General features: G+C 40.7%; 1 protein-coding gene across 3 annotated transcripts in view; it reads left to right on the top strand.

The window, feature by feature from the left end:
* The window catches only part of LOC124131638 (solute carrier organic anion transporter family member 4A1-like), a 140,737-nt gene that overhangs the window by 38,207 nt on the left and 89,195 nt on the right, over positions 1–13,335 (top strand). The window contains exon 1 of one of the 3 annotated variants that reach the window (XM_046495044.2): positions 2,885–2,965. The exons of the other annotated variants lie outside the window; for them this stretch is intronic. The gene's annotated coding sequence lies outside the window, so the exon portion shown is untranslated. Of the gene's footprint in view, positions 1–2,884; positions 2,966–13,335 lie in introns of those variants that run through there. 3 annotated transcript variants of the gene reach the window in all.

Genomic DNA, 13,335 nt, shown 5'->3' with positions numbered 1-13,335 from the left:
GGCAGAGCAAGGGGGAGATTGAGAGACAAAGCAAGGGGGAGATTGAGAAAATAGGGCGTCGGGGAGATGTAGTAAAACAACATGGGGGAGATTAAGGGAGACAATACCATAGTGTCACAGTCATGGCCCCGTAGCATGACTCCACCCCTATTCCTACTGGTTGAGTGAAGTTGGCCATCTCACAGTTTACAGCCCACCTCTTAGTTTGATGGTCAGTGTCTTAGAAAGGTGGCTATTATTGCAACAGATTGTATCGACTGCTATGAAACCATCCTTGTCATGAGACAGCCATTACCGCCTGCATCAGAACACTTCTCTCATGAAGGACTTTAATTTCCACTGTAAGACAGATACTAGATAATGTGACATTTGAGCAGCTCATCATAACACTGAATAAACAAGGGAGGATGCCTGCTGTAACCTGGGATCTGTCATTCATTTTCTCTCCTTAGAATGAGTTAAGGTGAAAACATCTTGAGAAAAAAGTGTGAAAAATTTAGAATGTGTAAGTATGTGAGAGAAAGTTTGTGAAGGAGATCCCGAGATATGGAGGGTAAGCTAGGTATTTATGGAGTAGCTGTAACATGGATCAGAGAGGTATGTGGTTATTTAAGACTGTCATTGTGCACATGTCGGTGGTATTTGACAACAGTGACAACACTATGCCTAGTTAGATAAACTTGAACATCCAATCTGCATTGAAGTGAATGTACAAAGGCATGATACGTAATACTGCATTACCTGCCCATGTTGAGATTATCCCCTGTCGACATTCAGTACCTGCAGTTTCTATAGCACACATTCCTCAAGACAATAAACTTTTCCGTCCAGTTTCTGACTGCAGACACCAGCGCTGTGACTCCAGAATGTTACAGAAGGTTGTTAAGAAGAAACAGGGGATAAAAACCTGTGTGCAGGTGGGACCACAGTGTATAATGGCATTGACACAATCTCATGAATGTGTTATTGACTTGAACCGCATTGAATCAACACTGGATCTGGTAATACACGATGCATGGCAGCTACAAGTGTGGCTGCACATTGGTGACGGAATGCTAAGGATGTCGAACACGAGCCGGTAGAAAAAGTAACTGTGATGTATGGCTTGCCTGACAACTATTTGCAAACAGGGAGATAGAGGGTGACATAGAATGTTGGTGAATGTTTCTTCATGTGAGAGAAAGAGCATAAATGGTTTACTTAGATGATTTGTGACTCCTAAACCAGGTGAGGTGTAAATTTGTTTGTTTGTTTGTTGTTTATTATATTCCTGCTATATGACAGAGATCTGTAGATATTTAAGTCTGGACCAGACAATCCAGTGATTGACATCATGAGCATCAGTCTGAGCAATTGGTTTGGTTTGGTTTGTTTGTTGTTTAATGCGACACTCAGCAATATTCCAGCTATATGACGGCGGTCTGTAACTAATCGAGTCTGGACCAGACAATCCAGTGAATGACATCATGAGCATTGATCACCGCAACTGGGATCGATGACATGCATCAACCAAGTCGGTGAGCCTGACCACCCGATCCCATTAGTCGCCTCTTACGACAAGCATAGTCGCCTAGCATGGGTTGCTGAAGACCTAATCTACCCCGGATCTTCAGGGGTCCCACACATTTGGGATACGATGACATGCATGAACCAAGTCAGCGAGCCTGACCACCCGATCTCGCTAGTCACCTCTTACGGCAAGCTTGGGTTGCTGAAGACCTAATCTACCCCAGATCTTCACGGGTCCCACACAATTAGGATACGATGACATGCATGAACCAAGTCAGCGAGCCTGACCACCCGATCCCGCTAGTCACCTCTTACGGCAAGCTTGGGTTGCTGAAGACCTAATCTACCCCGGATCTTCACGGGTCCCACACAATTAGGATACGATGACATGCATGAACCAAGTCAGCGAGCCTGACCACCCGATCCCGCTAGTCACCTCTTACGGCAAGCTTGGGTTGCTGAAGACCTAATCTACCCCGGATCTTCAGGGGTCCCACACATTTGGGATACGATGACATGCATGAACCAAGTCAGCGAGCCTGACCACCCGATCCCGCTAGCCACCTCTTACGGCAAGCTTGGGTTGCTGAAGACCAATTCCAACCTGTATCTTCACGGGTTAGGTGAGGCGTTAAGGCTCTGTAATGGGTCATCTCCCTTTAGCTGAGCCAGGATATGCTTGGTGTGTCAAAGTCAAGATTCGCCTTGATTATCATCCTTGGTCTCTTAACACTATGCCAATCAATGTGGAGTTTACCAAAGTCAACAGTTGTTATCAGCATCAGTTTAGCTTACTTCAAATATTAATCTGACACCAATAAAACAATTTGAGTGCTGTTCCAAATGGCGTTAAGCCAAACTCACTATCTTTCAGTAAGCAAACTCTGAACTCCATTGCTGGAAATAAAAACTATACACAGTGTAATCATTTACAACAATGGAGCATAGCAACCACAACTGCATCATCTGCCCACGTCAATCAGCCTCTTTCAAGAAATAATCAGTAAATGGTAATACCAATATGTATTGATTTGACAAACTTCAATTAACTTCTTTGAATAGCATTTGCTGCTCCAGATTTTACAATGAGAAGATACACGCATTTTTGATGAAGATGAGTGTATCTTGTGTTGTTTTTGTATAAGGTAAAATCTATTCATTCACAAGAATCGGTCATTCATGAGCCAGGTATTGATTTTCTAGCGTATCACTCATGATTGTGTTATTGCACAACGTGGGACTATTTCCATCCATCAATTAAATATCTATTTTCGCTTTGATGCCACCATTGTTCACCTTGATCAGTGTTAAAGAACAAAATGGTCATCTACATTTACCTAGTAAAAGTAAATCTGGTTTTGACAATTTCACGTGTGAAGGGGATTCAAAGACTGGGAATTAAAATGGTGGACAGTGCTCCCATGTAGCTGTCGGAATGGAAATGGGGGAACAGCATGTAAGTATGTTCTTGCGTCACATGAAGCTATTATCACCACATCATCACTGGGAGTGTTTATACTACTGTCACTGGTCTCGCTACTGTGCACACATGCAAGCACTTTTACTGCCTCATTCACAAACTTCTGCTTGAGTTGTGGTATGAAGAAGATTAGGGACTAAATCAACATTTCACTGAGAGGGGAGTGTCACCGTTCCGACAGATAATAGAACAATCTCAGTTGACATGAGGCAGGTAGAGATAAGGGATTGTGATGCCATTGGAGTAGAACACCACTATATACGCTGTGGTACTGTGATATGTGTATAACACTATATACACTGTGTGATACTGGGATGTGACTGTGTATAACACCACTATATACACTGTGGTACTGTGATCTGTGTATAACACTATATACACTGTGTGATCTGTGTATAATACCACTATATACACTGTGTGATACTGGGATGTGACTGTGTCTAACACCACTATATACAATGTGTGATACTGGGATGTGATCTTTGTATAACACCACTATAAACACTGTGTGATCCTGGGATCCTTGTATAACACCACTATATACAATGTGTGATACTGGGATGTGACTGTCTAGAACACCACTATATACACTGTGTGATACTGGGATGTGACTATGTATAATACCACTATATACACTGTGTGATACTGGGATGTGACTGTGTATAATACCACTATATACACTGTGTGATACTGGGATGTGACTGTGTATAACACCACTATATACACTGTGTGATACTGGGATGTGACTGTGTATAACACGACTATAAACACTGTGTGATACTGGGTTGTGACTGTGTATAACACCACTATAAACACTGTGTGATACTAGGATGTGACTGTGTATCACAATACAAGATCACTGTGTAAAACTAGAATATTGAAAGTGTTTCACAGAACTTGAGCACGTATTATTCTGCATATTGACCATAAACAAAGAAACCAGGATCTTCACAGTTTTGGTCGTGTCAGTATGGTGTACAGGGAAACTTTTTATATTAAGTATATCCACATCCAGTACATTGAAGAGGTTAACTTGGTACAAGGCAGCTTGTAGCATGTCCACAGTCAGTTCGTTGTGCAGGTATACTTGGTACAAGGCAGCTTGTCACATGTCCACAGTCAGTACGTTGTGCAGGTAAACTTGGTACAAGGCAACTTGTAGCATGTCCACAGTCAGTACGTTGTGCAGGTTAACTTGGTACAAGGCAGCTTGTAGCATGTCCACAGTCAGTACGTTGTGCAGGTAAACTTGGCACAAGGCAGCTTGTAGCCTGTGTCCACAGTCAGTACGTTGTGCAGGTAAACTTGGTACAAGGCAGCTTGTAGCATGTCCACAGTCAGTACGTTGTGCAGGTAAACTTGGTACAAGGCAGCTTGTAGCCTGTCCACAGTCAGTACGTTGTGCAGGTAAACTTGGTACAAGGCAGCTTGTAGCATGTCCACAGTCAGTTCGTTGTGCAGGTAAACTTGGTACAAGGCAGCTTGTAGCATGTCCACAGTCAGTACGTTGTGCAGGTAAACTTGGCACAAGGCAACTTGTAGCATGTGTCCACAGTCAGTTCGTTGTGCAGGTAAACTTGGTACAAGGCAGCTTGTAGCATGTCCACAGTCAGTACGTTGTGCAGGTAAACTTGGTACAAAGCAACTTGTCACATGTTGACAGTCAGTTCGTTGTGCAGGTAAACTTGGTACAAGGCAGCTTGTCACATGTCCACAGTCAGTTCGTTGTGCAGGTAAACTTGGTACAAGGCAGCTTGTCACATGTCCACAGTCAGTACGTTAGGTAGGTAAACTTGGTACAGGGCAGCTTGTAGCTGTTTTTGTGTTTTGTTTAACGCTGCACTCTGCATTATTCCAGCTATATAACAGTGGTCTGTAAATAATCAAGTCTGGACCAGACAATCCAGTGATTGATAACATATGCATCGATCCACGCAATTGGGAACAATGACATGCGATCTTGATAGTTGCCTCTTAAAGACGACAAGCATAGTCGCCATTTACGGCAAGCATTGGTTGCTGAAGACCTATTTTACCCCGGATCTTCACAGGCCCAGCTTGTAGTAAATCTATACTCATAGTGTAACTGATACGTCACTTATTTGTTGGTTGAAACATCTATGATATGTAAATTGGCTCAATTGTAAAGGTAATCATATTTATACAGAACTAAACTTGGTCAGTCAGTTATATTCACAGTCCGACACTTTTGGCTCTACTCCTACATTAGCTGTAACATGGCTACAAGTCAACAGGGTTCATCCCAACTCTTGCTCATTCAAAACATTAGGAAATTTAACTGGTTCCTTATTTAGATTAATTTGATAAATTTGAAAAAGCTTAAAGCACTATTTGTACTGCTGAGTCTCAGATCTGTTCCTTTATGTCAGAGGAACATGTGCATTGGAGTCAACATGGGATGGATTTGGGTCAGTAATAAGGGATGTAAGTATCTACTATTGATTGCAAGGTCAAATAATATTCACTTGCACTGGTCTCCGTGCCCTGGGCCCTATTTCACAAAGCGATATTAAAACTATGACTATAAAGTATGGGAGTTACGATCATCTTAGCGCTATGACTGTCATAAGTTAATATTAAAGTTTGCAAGCTACAATCATCTTAGCGCTATGGCTGTTGCAAGTTAATGTTAAAGTACAGGAATTATGATCATCTTAGCGCTATGACTGTCATAAGGTAATGTTAAAGTTTGCAAGCTACAATCACCTTAGCGCTATGGCTGTTGCAAGTTAATGTTAAAGTACAGGAATTATTACCATCTTAGCGCTACGACTGTCATAAGTTAATGTTAAAGTATGGAAGTTATAATCATCTTAGTGCTATGGCTGTTGCCAGTTAATGTTAAAGTACAGGAATTATTACCATCTTAGTGCTTTGACTAAGAAAGTTAATGTTAAAGTATGGAAGTTATAATCATCTTAGTGCTATGGCTGTTGCAAGTTAATGTTAAAGTACAGGAATTATTACCATCTTAGTGCTTTGACTAAGTAAGTTAATGTCAAAGTACAGGAATTATGACCATCTTAGCGCTACGACTGTAAGAGGTTATTGTTAATGTATGAGAGTGATATGTTTGCCTCCTTGAACAAGGTTCTGGGACATGCTTCACAAAGTGTTCTTAAAACTATGATGCTTGTAGGTCAGTAAGGGAGTTGGGATCATCTTAGCACTAAGATTGCTTTGTCCCTTGAGTAAAGGGAGTTAAGTGGAAATTTGTAGTCAGACCCAAAAGACAATTGAACTTGCACTGAATAGGTTACAATTCTGTGAGGTTTTCAAGTTTGTAAACTATGAATAATAACAACAAGACCAGAGCTCTCTTGGCATTGATGTTTAAATATACTTGTTTTTTGCCTCAAGGAAATACGCAAGGATGTAAAAGGTGAAGGTTGGATGTTTATTTGATGTGCTAGATGTGTATATCAGACATATTGCACTATGATCTATTGCCCAGATGCACAAGTGGGTAACACTGGCGCCAGTCGACTACGAGAAAAAACATGCATTTATCGTAAAAACCTGCAAGAGATAAGCAAGCCCCTGATCTAGGATTATTAGCACAGGTGTAGTACTTGCTCGAAGGCTTTTAAACATTATAATTGAAATAAATAATTACTTCAAACAGAACCAATGGACTCCACAACTGCATTAGGAGCATGTTTTGGTAAATAAGTTGAGGGAACAAGCAGATGTTTTGTGTGTTAGAATAACATGAAGCAGACAACAATAGCCAGGCATGTTGATGATACTTCCGTTACAAGCATGGGGAAAGGCTTGGGTAACTTACAAGTAGTTGTAGGAAAGCGTTGCATTTGTGTTTCACATTATATGTGGGTGGCATGTGTGTGTAAGGTTACAAAACTGGCAGTGATAGGGCTGTAAGGTAGGTGGCTATTATTATGTTTTCATACATGCAGTGAGGTTCACATTTTTCTGATGACTGCAGCATGTCTTTCCTATGAGCTCAAACTGAGGGATAGCCTATATGGATGGCAGACTGCAGATTTAATCTATAATTGATAGATGTCATGATTTACAAATATCATGTTCGTTTTTCTTGTCTTTGCTTGTCCTTGTTGTTATAGTCACTTGGGACCTTTTAATTCAGAATAGTTTACAAAACTCATATTAACACAAACAGTTATTTGAAAAAAATGCATTTATATAAGACAAATTATCACCATCGATACTAAAGCACTTAAACAACAGATATGAAAGTTTGTTATTTTTTAAAGTAAATAAAGTAGATGTTGTATTTACATATACTAGTCAAAGAAAGTTATGGACCACCCGATTCTTTCATGCTGTTAAAGTTAATCTGCCATGCCGTGATAAAATAGATTTATAGTGATAAAAAGGATTGGGTGGTCCTTAACTTTCTTTGAGCTGTGTACATGCAATCATACACTTTAGTTTCCACAGGTTCTTTTAGGATATTAAACTCAAATCAACTATGACAACATTTAATCTCTCTCTCTCCCCATCCCCCCCACCCCTTCCCTCCCTCTCCCCCCACTTCAAACCCCTTCAAACCCCCTCAACCCCCCTGAATCTTGGCACATTGGTATAGAGTTTACAGTCTCTGCACTTCAGCTACAAGAGCTGTCACAGTGAAATCTATATTTGTCTGGGGAATCCCCAGGAGCCAGCACTCTGTGTAATCAATATTTGTCTGGGGAATCCCCAGGAGCATGTTCTCTGTGTTATTTGAGCAGGGGATGATGAAACATTATTGCACTCATACATCTTAAAAGTCAGTGACATGTTTCTAAGTGTTTCAGACAGCCTGTGTGTCATGTACATGCTGTAGTTGGCAGTGTTTGGCCATGCCAATGATTCTCACTCTGACGCTGAAGCTATAATCATGGGGTGTGCAGGGGCTTAGTTCGTACCCTGGGACATGGGGGCCGAGTTGACTAAGGTGCCCCAGTTCACTTTGCAGAGTTGCATCCCTTTGACATGCCAGAATCCTATGATCATGGGTTTGATTCCACATTCCCCCAGATGCTTCTTGGGTTTATTTGCACCATACCATAGGTTCTGTGCTTTGGTTTAACCAAACTGGTAAACATATGGGGCTTGCTTCCTGTCAAGGTTTCCTCACACATGAAGCAGACATGCATAAAATGCAGCACACAATTATTGTCATATGATTGTGGAGGTTGTTTTATCCACCCTAGATTCTTTCTTTTAAATGTTGAAAGATGTTGTACAGATTTGTCCGACTGAACCATCGCACTTCCTTATGTGTTAACTTAAAATAAAATAAGCCAAGACGCAAAATGCTTAACAGCCAGATGGTATTGTTTAGTTGTTTGGTGAGCATCATTGATATAGATAATATCATAACTCAAACCTAATCATATACAGATTGAGAGAAGCAAGTACCGGAATTTGATTTTCTGCTATAGAGTAATAATAACCTCAAAACTACTTCCTGTGCTTGCCCACTCTGTTATTTTATAACATTTGGTAAATATGTTTTACATGTCTCGGATTTCCTCGTGAATTACGCACATTGAAGAGTGCACCTAGTGTTCTCGGTGAAATAAACTTTAGTTTATTTCTTCACCCTACGTCAGAGTGTACCATGGATAAGGCTGTCTGATAAAGTGCATTAACGGCTGAACTGATATATACACTTTTTTAAGAATAAGCCATAGTGTCTGCTACCGTGAATATGCAGGATAAGGAATTAGGCCATGGCAGCAGATGAGATGAACGATGTTCATACAGGGGTAGTTGTGAGGGGAGATGCACTTTAACCAGGCTTAGACTTCAGCACTAAGGTAATCTCCCAGATAAATCCATGAGTACGGGTGGATTTCCGTGTCATGATTTACGGGAACTCCACTCATCTGCATAAAATATTTCTTAAAATCATCTGGAAGGGCAAGCATGAGAACTCATTTCTGAGATCTCATGGTTGTGTCCTATGTGAACTAGAACAAGAAAATTGGATGTTTTAAAGATTACTATGCAATATAAGTAGTCACAGTTGTCATGGCAACAAGGTATGATATGTTCCATTATCTTGCATACTGTACAGTAAGACCCTGTGTATCCAGACGTACTGGTTCCAATGAAATCATCCAGATTAACAAGTGTCTGGATCAATGAATCATTGTTAGGGAGTAATGTCGTTTGTATATATATGTCACCAAACAGTCCCCCTGTGAAGTTAGAATGGCTCCCAACGCTCTGTGGCTTATCAAGGTGAATATGCTTGTCGCAAGAGGCGACTAACGGGATTGGGTGGTCAGGCTCACTGACTTGGTTGATGCATGTCATCGATCCCAGTTGCGTGGATCGATGCTCATGATATTAATCACGGGATTGTCTTGTCCAGACTCGATTATTTACCGTCATATCGCTGGAATATTGCTGAGTGCGGCGTTAAACAGCAAACCAATCATAAGTAACAGTTAACTTGGATCAGGTGGTCAGGCAATTGGATGGTTGCATGCCATCGTATCCCTCTCAATGTAATGTATTCCATAATATCCAACACTTGTTTGACTGATCCAGACTTGATTATTTACAGGCTGACGTTAAAAATCTAAGATATTGCTCACTTAGGCATTAAACAACAAACCAACAAACATAAAAAACAATCACTGAGTCGCTTTCACATGTGTACATGTGTCAACAGTGTTAGAAGTTGGCACTAGTCCTATAGTCCTTGTCAAACTGGCCAACAGTTCAGGTATCATAAGGACTAGTAGAAATATGCCATTTTTAAGGGTTTTGCTATATGTTATCATTATAAGGACTAGAAGAAATATGCCATTTTAAGGGTTTTGCTATATGTTATCATTATAAGGACTAGTAAACTAAAACAGTTAGTTTCTATTGCTGGTCAACTTGGGCAACGTTGTCTATTTCAGAAGCTCTGTATTTCTCTTCCACTGCTGGCCATGGAATAGAGGTTTATTGTGCAGAACGTCCTCATGGGACAAGTACACGTATATGTTTGGCACAATAATACAGCATACATTGATACATAGGAAAGGAGGCGGTCGGGTAGCCTAGTGGTTAAAGCGTTCGCTCGTCACGCCGAAGACCCGGGTTCGATTCCCGACATGGGTACAATGTGTGAAGCCCATTTCTGGTGTCCCCCGCTGTGATATTGCTGGAATATTGCTAAAAGCAGCGTAAAACCATACTTACTCACTCACTCACATAGGAAAGCATACATAATCAATTAACTTATAAACAAACTGGAGATGTTTGGAGTTACATATCATATTTTCTAAATTGGTAACTTATGCTTGCATAGATTATACAGATGATCTTGAAATACACATTTGTTATCTGACATTTGAAACTCTTTTGGCAGATGCAGGATTGTGGCGATCGCGATCGTTTAGAGATGTTACTGAATTTCAGTGTCTGAGTGACTGTAGGTTACATCTTAGGGATTGATACAGGGGTCATCTTTGTAGAAAATGTTCTTCATCCTCTGTGAGTGAGTGGGTAGGTATGGTTTTACGCCAATTTTTAGCAATAGTCCTTCAATATCAGAGCAGCGGACACCAGCAATTGGCTTCTCACAATTTACCTATGTGTTGAAATGAACCCAGGCCTTCGACATGACGAGCAAACGCTTTAACCACAAGGCTACCCCACCACCCCTCTTCTTCTGTGAGATTATGGCAGGTTATCGTTGTCCACATTGATTTTAGTACAGGGAATTATTCTTCATCATTCATCATTATTATCCTGCTTCGCTGAAATGTCATAGAGAACTACATTTGGTACATCTGGAAAGCTTGCCGTGAAAGGCGACTACGCTTGTCGTAAAAGGCGACTAACAGGCTCAGGTTGTCAGGCTTGCTGACTTGGTTGATGCATGTCATCGATCTCAAATGCGTGGATCGATGCTCATGATATCAATCACTGGATTGTCTGGTCCAGACTCGATTATTTTACAGACCGCCATCATATAGCTGGAATATTGCTGAGTGCAGCGTTAAACAAACAAACAAAAATAAAACATCTGGAAAGCTCAAGTAATATGATAGTGTCTCTCAACATTCACAATTCCTGGGTTTGATTACCAGAAGCTTGATTGTGGATCTGACACTCTGCTGCCATATTAAACTATACCATTGTTAAACCTCCCTTTTTCACTCACTCAGGAGATAAATATATGCAGAAATAAACAATCCTGACATTCAATCTGGTGGGGAGATGGCTCACTAATGCTGCTCAGCTGAGAGGAGGGTGGACGTTTATTTTGAGCTTTTCTTGTAACATGAAGGTTGCGCCTGTTAGTTGGCATGTGGTCCCCATATGGGGTCACATGTGACAACCTTACCCTACGATCTGTCAACTTTTAGTCTCCTTACATGACCTGGTCAGAGGTCAGGTCAAAGGTCACAGGTTGTATGGAGACAGTCACATTACATATAGGAACCATTATCCCAGAGGTCTTGCTGTAGTTTTGTCATTATTAATTGTCATCTTGAAGGTAGTATATTTTACCATCTCTAGTGTAATGTGGTGTGCATTGTTGATCATCTGTAATGACCATACAATCAGAAATCATATACCGATAAATGTAGTCTAACATTTAGTCTCTGAAATGAAATTATTTTACAGAAAAAACAGTTGTTAAATTATCATAGTTTTCAGAATGTGGTAGGGTGTGGAGTCATCCCACAGATGACATCCTTACCTTGTCAGCTTGCTGACGGGGTTAACCTCTTTGGTCATGTGGACAAGGTGTCCGACCTCTGATCAGAAGGTCCGTGGTTCGAATCCCATCACAGGACTCGGACATTTTATGGCCGCGACACAGTAGTGTAGACTTGCTAACTATTGCCTGGGCTGTAGTGGATGAATTTGTTCCAGGGTCTGTATGACTGACTACAGTATATGGTCTCTGATACTATCATCTCAGTTGTATGTCAGCCCGTGATGTTCCGGGGTAGAATACGTCTTCAGCAACCCATGCTTGCCGTAAAAGACGACTATGCTTGTCGTAAGAGGTGACTAACGGGATTGGGTGGTCAGGCTCGCTGACTTGGTTGATGCATGTCATCGATCCCAATTGTGTGGATCGATGCTCATGATGTCAATCACTGGATTGTCTGGTCCATCTACGATTATTTACAGACCGCTGTCATTGCTGGAATATTGCTGAGTGTGGCGTTAAACAACAAACAAACAATTGTATGTCAGTTCATGGAATTAGGTATTTTTTACAAATGGTTTATGGAAAATCTGTAATTCCATTTGTGAATTGCTTACTCGAATGTGTTGCTATAATGCTCCTGTGACTACTTGATCAATTAATCTGTGTCTTTGTTGATCGTTAACTAATGAGTGTGCAGCACATTTCAGTTAGTTTTTTGTGTTATTACCGAAGAGGTCTGCCACCAGTTGTGTATGGCCCAGGTGGCATTTAGAATGGACAGTATGGTGGTATGTATGGGGGTTTGTAGCTTTGCAGGAAATGCTAAAGTAAATCCATGGGGTGACACAATATGTGTTTGAGCTTAACCCTGACACCTGGTTGTGCTGGGTATATCATACACACACATCTGATCCCTGACTGGAGATTATGTCCACCACACTGTGCAAACAGTTACATTGTGAAGAGACTTGGGGCTGCCTACTACATCATATGTCATTTTCTCACCCTGTTATTGGCTGAATTATTGCTGAGGTAGTAAATATATATACTCTAAAGAAGTTAAAGAGCACCAAATTTATTTTATATGACTATAGTTATTCTGTCATGTCATGACAGATTAACTATAGTCATATGAAAAAGATATCAGGTGTTCTTTAACTTCTTTAGTGTATATATAATGAATTTATTATACATCCATGCTGCTAATGACTTTCTTGGTTGCAGATCTTTACAACAGAAGAAAAATGTTGATAAATGTAATTACTTTAATCAGGGTCATAAACTTTTATACTTTTCTTACGAGTTAAGTCAAAAAGTCATGTCATTTGTTGTGAATGTGGTAATTAAGGGAGATTTTACTGTTTCCCTTGTAGTGACAGAATACCTGCCATATTTTGTGTTAGGTATAAATACTGAATGATACAAGACATCTTTTATGATGAGGTTCCTGTTTCCTAACAACTGCTGACCCATGAAGATCTTGGGTAGAATAGGTCTTCGGCAACCCATGCTTGCTGTAAAAGGCGACCATGCTTGTCGTAAGAGGCAACTGATGGGATCGGGTGGTCAGACTCACTGACTTGGTTGATGCATGTCATCGTATCCCAATCGCGTAGATCGATGCTCAAGATGTCAGTCACTGGATTGTTTGGTCCAGACTCGATTATTTACAGACTGCCGTCAT

The sequence above is a fragment of the Haliotis rufescens genome, unplaced genomic scaffold (genome assembly GCF_023055435.1).
Source record: "Haliotis rufescens isolate VD_foot unplaced genomic scaffold, xgHalRufe1.0.p SCAF_1, whole genome shotgun sequence".
NCBI classification, from domain to species: Eukaryota; Metazoa; Mollusca; class Gastropoda; order Lepetellida; family Haliotidae; genus Haliotis; species Haliotis rufescens.
This window is presented reverse-complemented; position numbering and strand designations above follow the sequence as displayed.